The sequence below is a fragment of the Leuciscus leuciscus genome, assembly GCF_965113295.1.
Source record: "Leuciscus leuciscus genome assembly, chromosome: 17".
NCBI classification, from domain to species: domain Eukaryota; kingdom Metazoa; phylum Chordata; class Actinopteri; order Cypriniformes; family Leuciscidae; genus Leuciscus; species Leuciscus leuciscus.
Window position 1 is genome coordinate 13988852 of NC_138741.1, and position 13162 is coordinate 14002013.

The 13162-nt window shown below is 40.6% G+C and overlaps 1 protein-coding gene across 7 annotated transcripts in view; it reads left to right on the top strand.

The window, feature by feature from the left end:
• esrrga (estrogen-related receptor gamma a) overlaps positions 1–13162 on the top strand; it is a 169553-nt gene that overhangs the window by 120695 nt on the left and 35696 nt on the right. The gene's annotated exons all lie outside the window — the stretch shown is intronic.

Below are 13162 nucleotides of genomic sequence, written 5' to 3' on the forward strand. Positions count from 1 at the left end.
CTCAAGGCCCAGTTCTAACTAACAAGACTGGTTATTATTTAGAGAGATGGCCTGTGAGGCATTTTCTCAAAGGTCTGCCAAATGGACAAGCAGTTATTTTGAAACCGCCGCTCTCCTGTGGAAAGGCTCTGGCTCTCCAGGCTTTCCTGCCTTTGATGTTAAAAGTTAACAGAGGAGCTGCCTGAACTAGCCTTTAACCTTCACGCAGGAAAAAAGTCCTTTCTGATATCTTCAGCAGCTGAAATGCGGCACGGCATCTCGTTTCCTCGCTTTTCATTCAGGCGGACAGGATGTGTTTTGTCTGCCTATGAAAGAATCGCCGTCATAGGCGGGAGAGGGAAGATGTGAGAGAGAATGAGAGGTAGGCTATGCTCCTGTCACTCACAGCACAGGAACTCTTAGAGACACAAGTGTGTGTGGACACAAACACTCTGGCCCTTTAAGTCACGATCAGGTAGACTGCACCTTATTCACCAAGACACAAGACCAGACACACACACACAAGCCCTGCGGCCAGCCTACCTTCTGCGGACCTGAGTGGTCAGCTCACATTATACCAAAACAACACATCTGTGGAGCAACAGCAGGCACAAATGCCCCACAGGTTCACATTTGTTTGCGTTGAGAGTGAGAGCGTGCGCATATGCATGTTTTTGTCCGTGTGAAATGTTTCTTTTTTATATTATCCGTCTTTTTCTCACACATACACGCACATACACACACACACACACGCAAATGGCAATCTCATTCAACGCTATTGTTGCCCTGTGCAGGGACATTTGCCTACACGGCCGGTGTCGCTGACAGGTAGGTAATTGATAAGTAGAGGCCTGTTTTCAGAAAGGTCTGAGGGATGTAGTTGCATGTTTGATATGGCATCTTCTCCCATGAGCACCCAGACAAATAGCAGCCTTTTGTTCTTGCTGCTAGCCACCCATACACACATATATCAAAATGGCACCCAATGGCACAACCATTTGTTGTAAAGTGCTTGAATTTAATACAGAGGTCCCCCTCTACATATGAATAAGGGTCATTTGAAAAATTGATGCATCAATTTTCTTATTTTTCCAAAACATGTTTACTTTACACACAAAGAATGGGGGAAAAAACACATACAGACAATTCAATTCAACAATAGATATTCATATAAAATATGTGAATTGCTTTTGTTTGGTCCCTCACATTTTTTATTTTGTTAGTCAGCTTTATGACAGTAGCTACTTTTGAACGTTACGCTAGCACCTATTCCGGGTTTGTTGTTTTCACAGCTTTTAGACACACATACAAACACAATTCAACCTTCTGATTATTCGTATACAACCTGCATTTTAGTCAGATTTACACCATTTTATTTGCTGAATGTTGTGCTAACTTGTTTTCACAGTATTTTATGCACAACAAACACATATTGTACCAACACTGTTTAACCTCATGGCTATTCATGTAAATAGGCTATTTAAATTACTTTTTGTTGTTGTTGTTGTTCAAAAGTAGCTATGGTCATAAAACTGACTATTACGCTAGCACCTATTATCGATTATCTTCACAGCTTTGTTAGACACGCATACAAATACAATTCAACCTTATGACTATTCTTATAAAATCTTGAATAAAATGCTTACATTGGGGGGTTTATGTTTTTGTTTTTACCAGTTTTTTAAGCAATCAGCACATACAAACAGTTTGACCCTGTGGATATATAAAACATTTTTTATAGGTTTTGAATATTAAGATTTTTGAATCTATTCATTTTACTAGCTACTTTTGAACAACACATACAAACACAATTTAACCTCACTGAAATTAAATATTTGAAAATGGTTTTGTTGTATGCCTGAGGTCACTCACAGTTCTCTGTGTGTAAAATGCTATGCTAACTATATTTTGTTTGTCGGTTTTGCAACACTTGACTAGCTACTTTTGTTACATTACACTAGCACATTTTTCAGGGTTGTTTTAGACATGCAAACACAATTCTGCCTCATGGCTTTTCATATGAAATATTTAAATTACCTTTAAGTATGACTGACATTCCTCATGGTTTTCTGCAAATAAAATGTTATGCTAACATTTTGTTTGTACGTTTTATAACACTTTTGAACGATATGCTAATACGTTTGTCAGGTTTTGTTGTTTTCAGTGTTTTAGCGCAGAACTCACTGGCCTGGAATCAGATTAAATCCAGATCAGTCATTTATGTGTGTGTGTGTGTGTGTTAGTTGTCAGTCGACGTTAACTGTGGCTGGCTAGCTTTGGTGAGGTACAGGCTAAGCCGGCATGTCAGTGTCCGTGCTGAGGTTGGAGTTGGAGGGTTTGGGGGAGGGGGTTGAGTTGTTACCCATAGCCAACAGCTTGCTTAAGGGAAAGATCTGTCTGAAATTAGCCCTGTCACCCCTGGGAGACATGAAGGTGGGGATGGGATAAGAAATCCTGATAAAGAAAGGATCCTTCACACACACACATTCACAACACAGACTTGCAGTTCTGTATACCAGGCATCCAAAGTGATGAAATCCTTCGGCAGACAGAGCCAAACCGCCGCAGGGCTAGTTGAACCACCCAACATGATATCTGTCCACCTATCACAACGCAGCTCTCACCTGCAGCTTAACACTCCCATATTGTACACACACACTGCTCATACATATGCATAAGTAAAGCCTCTCAGTATCAACACGCACTCGCCTTCGCACCGAGAGTGTGTGCAGGTGCTCACCTTGCAGGCACATGCGCGCTCTAGCTGCAAGGAAATTGCTGCCTCCAGCAACATCTCTGTTTGACCCTGGGGGCCGACCTCCTGCCGCGTCGCTACCTCCAGCCACCCAACTGTAAAATTATATCCACAGACAGTCAGAGAGACAGGGACTGGGCCTGACAGAGCACTGGCCTGAGACCAGAGCTGGGAATCATCCCTAACATGCTGGAGCTAAAGCACGCGGCGGTACGCAGCGTGAGGGGAATGAGAGCCGTATACCAGGACTGGAGAGTGCTTATTACACGACACTTAGAGAGATGCTGTTCACAGACGAGCTGATGCATGCGGTGCTGATCACACACACTCACACTCAGAGAACGCACTTATTCACAAGAACATATACACTAGGATGCTAATGCATATACACACACTCATACATACCTACATGCTCTTCACTCTGCGAAACCTTGCGTACTCTAAGCTAAGTGAGAAGGGGCTTACGTGTGATGATGATGATGTTGATGGTAGATTCTTAGCCAATCATCCCTCATGTCTGCACACACAGATGGATGGCCTTCTCCACATAGCGAGCTACTTAATATACCTCATACCTCTCTTTGTTCCGCTCGTTTGGAGTGATACTTCTGTCTTTCGCCATCACTGTAGATTTGAGACTTTATAGTGAGGGAATGTTTTTTCACACTTTTTGAAACAAGTTTTTTATTTATGAATTATTATAAGTTATGATTTTATCTATCTAATTGACTTTTAAATAATTAAACAACAGTTCCAGTTCTTTAATTTGATTGGTCAAATTATTTATTATATCAGTTCTGGAGCTTTTAGTGCTTTATGTACATGAAATGTGTGTATATGTGGATAATCATTTAAACGTATAAAAAATATTTAGTTGAGATTCAGAGTTTACAGGACATGCTGAATGCATATTAGTTTCCTCACTGAACAATGAAGTGTTTTATTTGCTTTCATCTAAACTCAGAAAGCGAATGAGAGAGTAAGAGGGGGGAAATAAGAAACCTGCAGACGTAGGTTGGCAGTGATGGGATGCACCTTACGAATATGTAACATCTAATTCCTGCAGAAGGCAATTAGAGCTTGCCCAATTATTGTGCTGTGTTATAGATAGTGGCTGTCCTAACGAAGGCCGGAGTTTGGATTCTGACAGCAGTGGCTCTCCCCACCGTAACTCTCCGGGGACACGAGCAGCCATGGAAGCAAAATAACCAGACCTGCCTGTAGATATGAGTAGGCTAAAGTGTCTGCTCTCTCTCTCTTTCTCTCTCTCTCTCTCTCTGTCTCACACACATACACACTGACATACATACTCATACATATAGAGTGCGTGCTGCTTTTAGTCAGAGCAAGAGAGCAATTTAAAACTCAAAAGCCTGCCTCATCGCATCAAATCCCGCTTAAAATTCCTCCGCTTCTGTGCTGCAAACCCTTCAATGAAATATATAGCATGCTGGCCACTGTCACCATTATCATGACTGACACAGAACATGCTACAGGCAATGATCACAGTAGTCAGATATGCTACTGCGAAAAACACCTCATCAGCTAAACATCCCACATTATTTTCTCTTGTATAAGTCTAAATCAGTAGTTCTCAACTGGTGGATTGTGAGCCAAAAATGGGTGGATCTTTCTTGTTGACGTCAAAGGTCGTCAAACACTACAGTGTTTTGATACTAAATTGGTACTAATAATTTAATTATTGTTTTTTAACATTATTGCTTTTAATTATCATTATCATAATATTATTAGATAATAATAATAATACCAGAATTATTAGATTATTATGTTTTTAAAGCATAATATTTTAGAGACAGTTTTGTTTACTTTTGTGTGATAAACAGTTTTGGTACTATATTGGGTACAAACTAAAATCTATAGGTCTTAAAGCAATATAATTTAAATATAAATGAAAAAAAAAAATCTTTTAACATATATTTTGCACTAGGAATGATAACTTGTAGCTGTCTAACTTAAGTCGTCCCGAGTGTCTCTGGAAAAAGATGGAGAGAGTGAACAAGACTACTTGGCTTGACGTCTGTCTCACCTCCTTTTTTCTAGTTTCTTCTTTTCCGCCTTCCGCCTTCCCATTTCTGCATTTTAGTTTTTTTTTACTTTCCTTACCACTTTCTTTATTTTTCTTTCTCCCTCTCATTCATTCTCTCACACTCCATCCCTTCCTCATCTGCCTTTCGCTCTCTCGCCCCTCTCTTCCTCTGACGGGGGGCATAAATCATCGTGCTGTCAGCGGGCGAGGCTCGCTGGATTATGCAACGCCGCCATTCATTTAGAGCCTGAGGAGAGGACCCGTCTGAGACCACCCTCCACCCACCACTCTTGCCTCCCCAAAATAGAGAGCTAGTGTCTTAAAGAGAGCTCTCAGGGGGGTGATATCATTATGCAGTCTCTCTCTCTCTGTAGTTTGCCCTACTTTATTCCTAGATAGCGCCTCTGTGTGTGCTTTTAAATGTCAGCATGGCAACTCTTTCTCAAAGCTGGTTTGTTTTCCTTCCAGGGTGTGATTGTGCAGCACCTTCAGTTTGAGGTTCCCCTCATCTCCCTGTTAAAGAACAAACAGTTGTCCATCTTCTCGCTAGCCACTGAGACTAATTCAGTCCTAGATATGTGGCTGACTCAGTTTCTGTGGAGAACAAAACCAACTTGACAGAAAAATCACTGTGCACAGTGCTGATGACTGTACCAGTATGATGGTACACCACATAAAGATGACATACGCTTTTGGTATAACTTCTTAAGTATGAAATGTCACTCAGAAGAAGACTTGCCTCTTCATCGTCAAGGCGAAAGTGTGCACCATAGAAGTCACACTCTTCAGAACAGACCATTTGAATATCATGACAGCCTCATTATTGTGTCATAACTGACTGGCAGGCCCTGCTTGATAGCTCTAGTGATGTGTATCACAGCACACACCTTCCTTCCTTACTCTCTGCATGCTTCAAGGGTTGAGAGGATGTTGCTTCACCTGAAATAACCTTAGGTGGCTCATTCGGGAATCGTCCAACTGTCCTATCTACCGCACCTGCTTAAAAACCCAAACTACTGGCCATAGCACTCCCCTCCAGGTTGGGTCTGGGAATGAAACAGCTGGGTTCGTAACCCTCCATCCCCCTCATCTCACACTCTTCTCCCTCCCCCGACCCTCTCTTACTATTTAGGAGATCCCCTCTGGCGCTGCCTAAAACGACACACATAATTAGGGCATTAACTCCTCTTAATTGCTGAGAGGTTTCTTTTTTTTTTCTTCTGTGCAGAGACAGAAAGGTCATCTCTGTGCCTTTTCCACCTCCTCTCCAGCAGAAACAGAAGGCACAGTAGCTCAAATCCCTCCTGAACTCCTTCCTCCATTCTCCCCTGCCACCGCTCTTCCCTCCCCTCCAATCCCTCTGTTCTCCCGCTCCCTGGTTGCTCGCCATCCTCAACTAAATGACATCTTTAGGCATTGGAGTAACCCGCAGAGGATTGGTGGAAGTCCCTGTGCTGAATCGGAGGCAGAATGAGCATTGTGTGTTTGGACCCCAGCCAGGTGGGGGAAGATTTTACATGCTGCTGACTTTGGAGGACTCTTCCCATCCTCCTCCTCCACTCGTGCATTTCCCCTGTCTGCCACAACCACTTGTGGGCAGAGGGACAGCTGGAGGTCTGTGGTCTTTCGTTTTCCATACAGAGCACTGGGGACACTTTGCTGACACTTTAATAAATGACGATTTCTCCCAGAAGGCAGCTTGGCACAGCCAAGGCAAATATTCTCATAATTAGGTGATGTATACATTCAGTGGCCACAAAAAGTATACTTGGACACTTAAGGCATGGATGATTTTGCATTAAAATATCAAACTAAGTGTCATATATGTGAAATAACTATAGAACATTTTCCAAAAATTTTCAAAAAGAAATTTGTTAGGTTTGAAGCGATTAAACAATAGTTATTCAAAATTCAAATATTTTTAGATACTTTTTGGTTATAAAACGTTAGTGAAATGTGTTCAATATATATATACAATTATATTTGCATGCTTTAATACTGACCATTTATCAGTTATCATCCATAACCTTAAAATAATTATTAGTATCACTAGAATTAGAATTTCAGTGCATAAAAATAAATCTCTCTAGTATATTCCAATTGAGTCCATTTGATTGTATATTTTATTTCTAATTCTGAAATTCATACATTAAGTATGACGTAGGTGTCCAAATACTTTTTTGGGCTCACTGTACATTAATGCAAACAAAATGTTCTTTCCTCACTCCCAGCCGTTTGGTAAACAGCAGTGTAGTGGAGTATCCGAGAGGATATTGTGAAGTGCTCCCTGCAGAGCGCAGTAAACGTGTACTTCCACAGGCCCGGCAGACGCTGCTGAAGCGAGGGCCTTCGATTGAGCCTGTGATTGAGTGGCTCAGCAATAGAGTCTGGACCGCTTCCAGCATTCAGCATGTCCCTCATCACAAGCGCTTGCAGCCCACCGCCCGCAATCCCAGAGAACGTCTCCACTGGGATGCACATGCTGCCGCCTTGTCCAGCACCTGCTGACCTTTTAATGGCTCTATATGGGCTTTTGCAACCGCACCAATCACGCAGCTGGCCGACTGTCATAACAATGCAACAGTAACATGTCGTTTTGAACGATGTGACTCAATCAGTGCTTTGTACAGTGCAGTGGGCCATGGCCGCAGGCCGCGATTTGCCTGCACTGGCTCTCTCCGACTGCTTTGTTTTGGTAATTTGTGACCAATTTACTTACTGGGCTTCACTTGTGCATGAAGGCACCAGTCGGACTGGGCTCTTGGCTTCTCCGGTTCTGCGCCGCTGCCTACAGACGGCAGGGTTTTTTTTTTTTTTGTTTTTTTTTTGCATAGACAGACCATGCTGAGCCCACAGACTGTGCTTTTCCAGTCGGCCAGGCTGATTTGGTTGCAGGGCAGGGTCTGGATTTTGGCAGGGGCCTGATGCCCGCACAGCTGGCGCATTGAGAACGTCCTTATTTCTTTATGTCAGGAAGCAGGCCAGTAGCGTTGCTCCAACCCAATGGCGGCTGTTTGCCCTCACAAGGTGGAGAGCATCATCCTCTCTGTCCTGATTATCTTCACTTATTGGGAAACGACACCTTACACACATACATACACACACACTCGAGGCATGTGATATCCATGTCATCATACTCTATCAATCTATGTGGTCTGGTGCGATTGAGCAGGAGAATGCAGATGTGGAAGGCAGGGAAGACGGTTTCAGCGACAGACTGTTCTGTTATGAGCCCTGAGGGGGGATGGAGAGGCTAAATTTGGTGCAATGTGGAACTGCTGGCTTTGAGAGGCTTGATAATAGTAATCTATGAATGGTTGGAGCAGGCACACAGGTGAGAGGAAGTCTTGAATTCCTATGTTGTAGTCAGCAAGGTGAACATGCATTCAGGTTCAACTGCGTTTCATCACCCTGGATGCAATGTTATTACTCCCAAACATAGAGAATTAAAGGTAAACATACGCTTTAGTAGTCTTTGGACTCTTTCCAGACTTCCTAACACATCTACTGCACTCAAATCAAATTTTCTCTTTTAAACAATTACAAATCTTTACCTTCGATACAAATCTTCTAATGTGGATCCTTAAATTCATGATTTGCCTCCACATCTGTTTCTTTATAAGCCAAGACAACACAACAGCGCAAGTCTAATTAGCATGAGTGTCAGCATGTACAAAAGCAATTGTCTAATTTGCTGTAAAATAGGTCACAGGCATTGAAACAAAGTATTATAAATGTATTTCTGTCCAGAGGTTTGTTACCACCAGGCACATCAGTACGCATCTGCTAATTTCTCATCCAAAAATAGTGTAGAAATGACCTGCTTAGTTTGATGCAGGGTGTTAATCTATCAGCCATATCCCCACAGATCACGTTGTTGTTGTTGGACACGTTTTTTATGATGCTTACCATTTTCTGTTTTCTATGTGGTTGCTATTTAGATGTTGCTATGCGGTTGCTATTCAGATGCTTTTCTTCAAATTGAAGAACTGAAACTTCAGATTATGTGACAGCAGACCACATATTTAGCTATTATGCTACCAACACATATGAAAGATTATATTAATTAAACTTCTATGTGGTAAAAGTCTCTACACAACACAGGTCTTGAAAAGCACTGCTATGCACAAACACACACACAAACACGATTACAAACTGAGTATTATCCTCTCCCAGTACCCCAGGCTGTCCGGTACAGAGCTGTTAAAGCACTGATATGACTGACAGATGAAGTTTCTTTAGAAGAGTGTTTTTCTGTGGGTCATACCCCCGTCACTCAGCCGTAAACCCATACCACACTTACAGTTACCTCACCTAAATGTCTCAAAAATACACATACACACACACACACACACATACTTGTATGTGGTTTCCGGGGCTTTACATAGGCGTAATGGTTTTTTATTCTGTAAAAACTGTATATTCTATCTCCCTTCACCCTACCCCTAAACCTACCTATCACAGAACACTTTTGGCATTTTTTTAATTTCCCAAAACACTGTTTAGTATGTTTTTTAAGCTATTTGATAAACGTGGACACAGGAAGTTATACTGTACATGTCATTATACAGTACACATTTTTGTCCTCATAAACCATATATACAAGAACAAATAGCACAGTCAGACAGTCACCAAAGGTTTGGGAGTTATTTTGCACTTATATTGTGAGTATTCGCCTCTCAGTTTAAAAGACACAGTATCTTCTCCTGCCGTGATCACGAGCGATGAGCCAGTGCAGCCTTAACAATGTGCAATGCAAAATTAATGTCAGCTGATTGCAAAGCATTTCATTTACTCATTGTCTTTAAATTGCTTTGGGCTAATTACATGGCACAAGGCCTAAGTGTACTGATTTTATTTTATTTTATAAGTGCTGATGAGGTGAATTCAACGCCTATATATAACAATATCTTCAGATATTTTTTAGAGCGGTGATTTAGAAGGAGAAAGATGACATGCTATTTTTTTATTTTAATTGTGGCATGTGATTTAAGACCTAAATATGCAATGTATAGTGGGGTCCAGATTCGAAATGCTGTTTTGCATTAATTTTTATTTTTTAACATTATAGTTTATTATTATAATTCATGTAAGTAAGTATAATAATGGTCAGTATCACACATTCTTCTTCGTTTTACATTTTTAAATTTAAATAAATATATTAAAGAATAATAATATACTATTATTCTGCATATAAAATAGTTTACATATTTTCATATATAATAGTTGTATATACTTATATTTAAATAAATAGTTTATATATATATAAATAATATACTATAATATAAATTAGTATTTTATCATTCTTATTATTGTGGTCCAATGTAGTCTCTAGTTTAGGATTCATTAATACCTCTTTGTCTTTTATTGCATTTCATAATTAGGTTTTGATGATATTAGCGTACATACTTCAGTTCACATTTTGAGTCCCACTTATGTACTATGGAAGAAAAGAAATCAGAAAAGGCTCAGATGCGGTTTCTGTCGTTTGAAGGGTTGAATGAACACACTAGGCATGGTGAAGTGGCAATTACCCACTCATCTCCCACTGACCGACCTGAAGCAACCTGCAGGCCGTTTGCTGCCCGTCCCTCCTTCCTTACAACACCATCAGTTTCCCCACTGCCCCATATTAACCAGCGTGGCCCAGCCCCCAGCACCATCCTGTGCTCCGCTCTAATGCAATCTCCACCATCACCCACTGCCTTTCAGCACTGACGCCCTTCCATAGTGACACATACCATATCAATCTTACAGCCCCTGATAGACTATGACCTGCCACCAAAATCTGTCTGTCCCGGTCATGTTGAAAGCTTATAAATGTTTTACAAATTTTTGAAGGGGAGACTTTTTTGGATAATTCATTGCGTATGTGTATAAGGAATGTGTTGAAAGTGTATCTGAGTGATATGTGGTCATAAGTGTTAACTAATTTTCATATCTATCACTGTTCAACCCCTAAGGGTTAATTTTGTTACTCTCATCGCCCATCATATTACCCATGCTCAACATCTAAACCTCTACAAGTCTTCCACCCTCAGAAGACACCCACTGTCTGTTATGATGATGTATCAGAAGGCCTCCATTGGATCAGTTAGGCCGAGGGGAGTGCTAGCACAGCAGGGAACGCTGTTACGTGTGAAAGTGTCTGAATGCAGCAGCGGAGGGCTCGGCCCGAGACACACGACTGATGAGACTTTAATTAGATCATTTAGAGGCGAGGAATTGTTCAGGCAGAGAGAGGCCTTGTTAATGCAGTCATACAGCTCACTAAGTAGTTTTTTCCTCGGCACTGATTTTCCTCAGGTAATGACCAAGCCTACTGCACACAAACACAGACAATGGAGTCAAATTCACCAAAAAGGCTTTGAGGATTTGGCATGAGCATTATAAAGCATGTTATCTATCTATCTATCTATCTATCTATCTATCTATCTATCTGTTTGTCTGTCTGTCCTTTCTTGTCTGTCTCTAGATTTGTCTTTCTTTCTATCTGTCTGTATGCCAATCATGTTTTTCTGATGGATTAATATATATATTTTTATTTTATTTTATTTTTTATTAAATGAAACGTGTTATATGTACAGTAGATATATATATATATATATTTATTATTATAAATATCATCATATACCATTATTATCTACCTAATTAGGTAGATACTAGAAGCAGATGGTGTCAGGGCTTTTTCCATAAATTTAAATATCTTAAATATTTGTAAAAAAAAAAAAAAAAAAAAAAATTATATAAACAACTATTTTTGTTGATGGTTTAATTTGAATAGTATAGGACAGTATATGTCATCATAATGGCTATAAACCATAACAAAAATCAGTATCATCCTAAATGTTCAGTTCAAACAATCAGCGCATCCCAAGAATTTATAAAAGAATATGAAAAGGAGATCGAAACAAAGAAAAAAAAAACCTGTGAGATTTTGTAGGTGAACCGTCAGGAATAGACAACGTGGTTGCCACATCAGATCACAAATTATATTGTACTTTGACAGATTGTAGCCTTGCTTTACAAGTGCAGTTACATCTCATTTGTCACTGTTTGATCTGTAAGTGTGGCTACAGGAAAGGAAGGCCCTCCATCTTACCAGCAATTTAATGGCTGGGAGACGGACGACGGCGACAGCCACCTGCCCACAGACCACAGCGCTGATCTGTTCTCATTTACTCCACCATCAGGCCAGATGAAGGCAAAAAATCACTCCTTTTGATCCCGCAATGCTGGCCAGCACCTCCCCTGGCCCATATCTCACCCCTACACACACCTCTTTCTGCCTCGGCTTTTGGATGTCTCTTTAAATTAAACAGGGACCTCAAATGTAAACACAATTATGCTTCTTGATTTTGTGTTGATGCATTTGTCTCTAAAGCCCTGTTCAGACAGAACTAGATCTCCCCGGTAAATTTGTTTCACAGATATACTTGATGATTTTAATCCTGCTCGAATTAAACACTTTCTTGCATAACCCTGTTAAAAATGATCAAGCAAATTAACTACAGTTTTTCCGCTAGCTCTGGTGTCCTCTAATCCCATTGGGATAGGAATGTCTATGATTGCATTTTTTTCACAACGGTCGTAATTTATTTAGATTATTGTTAATTAGTGTAACTAAAGCTATGTTTCTCATTGCACTTCCTGGTGCGCACCTTTTTTATGATTTTTATATCACTTAGCGGGGTTTTTGTGTGTGTGTACTTCATTCACATTGATGGGTTTTTTTTCACATCTTATTTATGTTATTATTTAATTTTTACTTTCATTTCCATTTATTGTTGTTGTCACTAATAATTTATTATTGTTGTTGTATTATTATTGTTGTTGTTTGCTTTCATTTACATTTATTATATTACTATTATATTTAGCTTTTTTTTTTTTATTATCCCCGTTATAACCGTTAACCACCGTAATCATCATAATCATCGAGGGTATTAGTCCAGAAAAAGACATGGGCCAAGGGGGGCATGTAGAGATGTTGAAAGAGTCTCAGTCCATTGTGTGGTGTTAATTCGCTCTGCTCTGCTTGCTCCTGGGCAGACCGGAGGCCTGAGTAAATTCAGTTTGAACACGGCACATTGTCTAAACATATCGGCCTGCCAATCAGTCACCCCGAGCCCTGATAAGAGCCGTCTTGTATTATTGAATCAACAATAGGGCGGCTCTGCCGGCAGGAAGATAACGCTCGCTTATTTCTCTTTAAGTCTCGGCAGAAGAAAGGCGCTGTCCACATCCACCTCATATAACTGCCTCAATTACCATAAAAACCACTGCCGTGCCCATCCTCACACATGCCTCTGCTGCTGTGACGGAGCTCTGCGTACGTGTGTGTGTGTGGAGGGAGAGGGCCATAAGATAGCACTGTGTTTCCA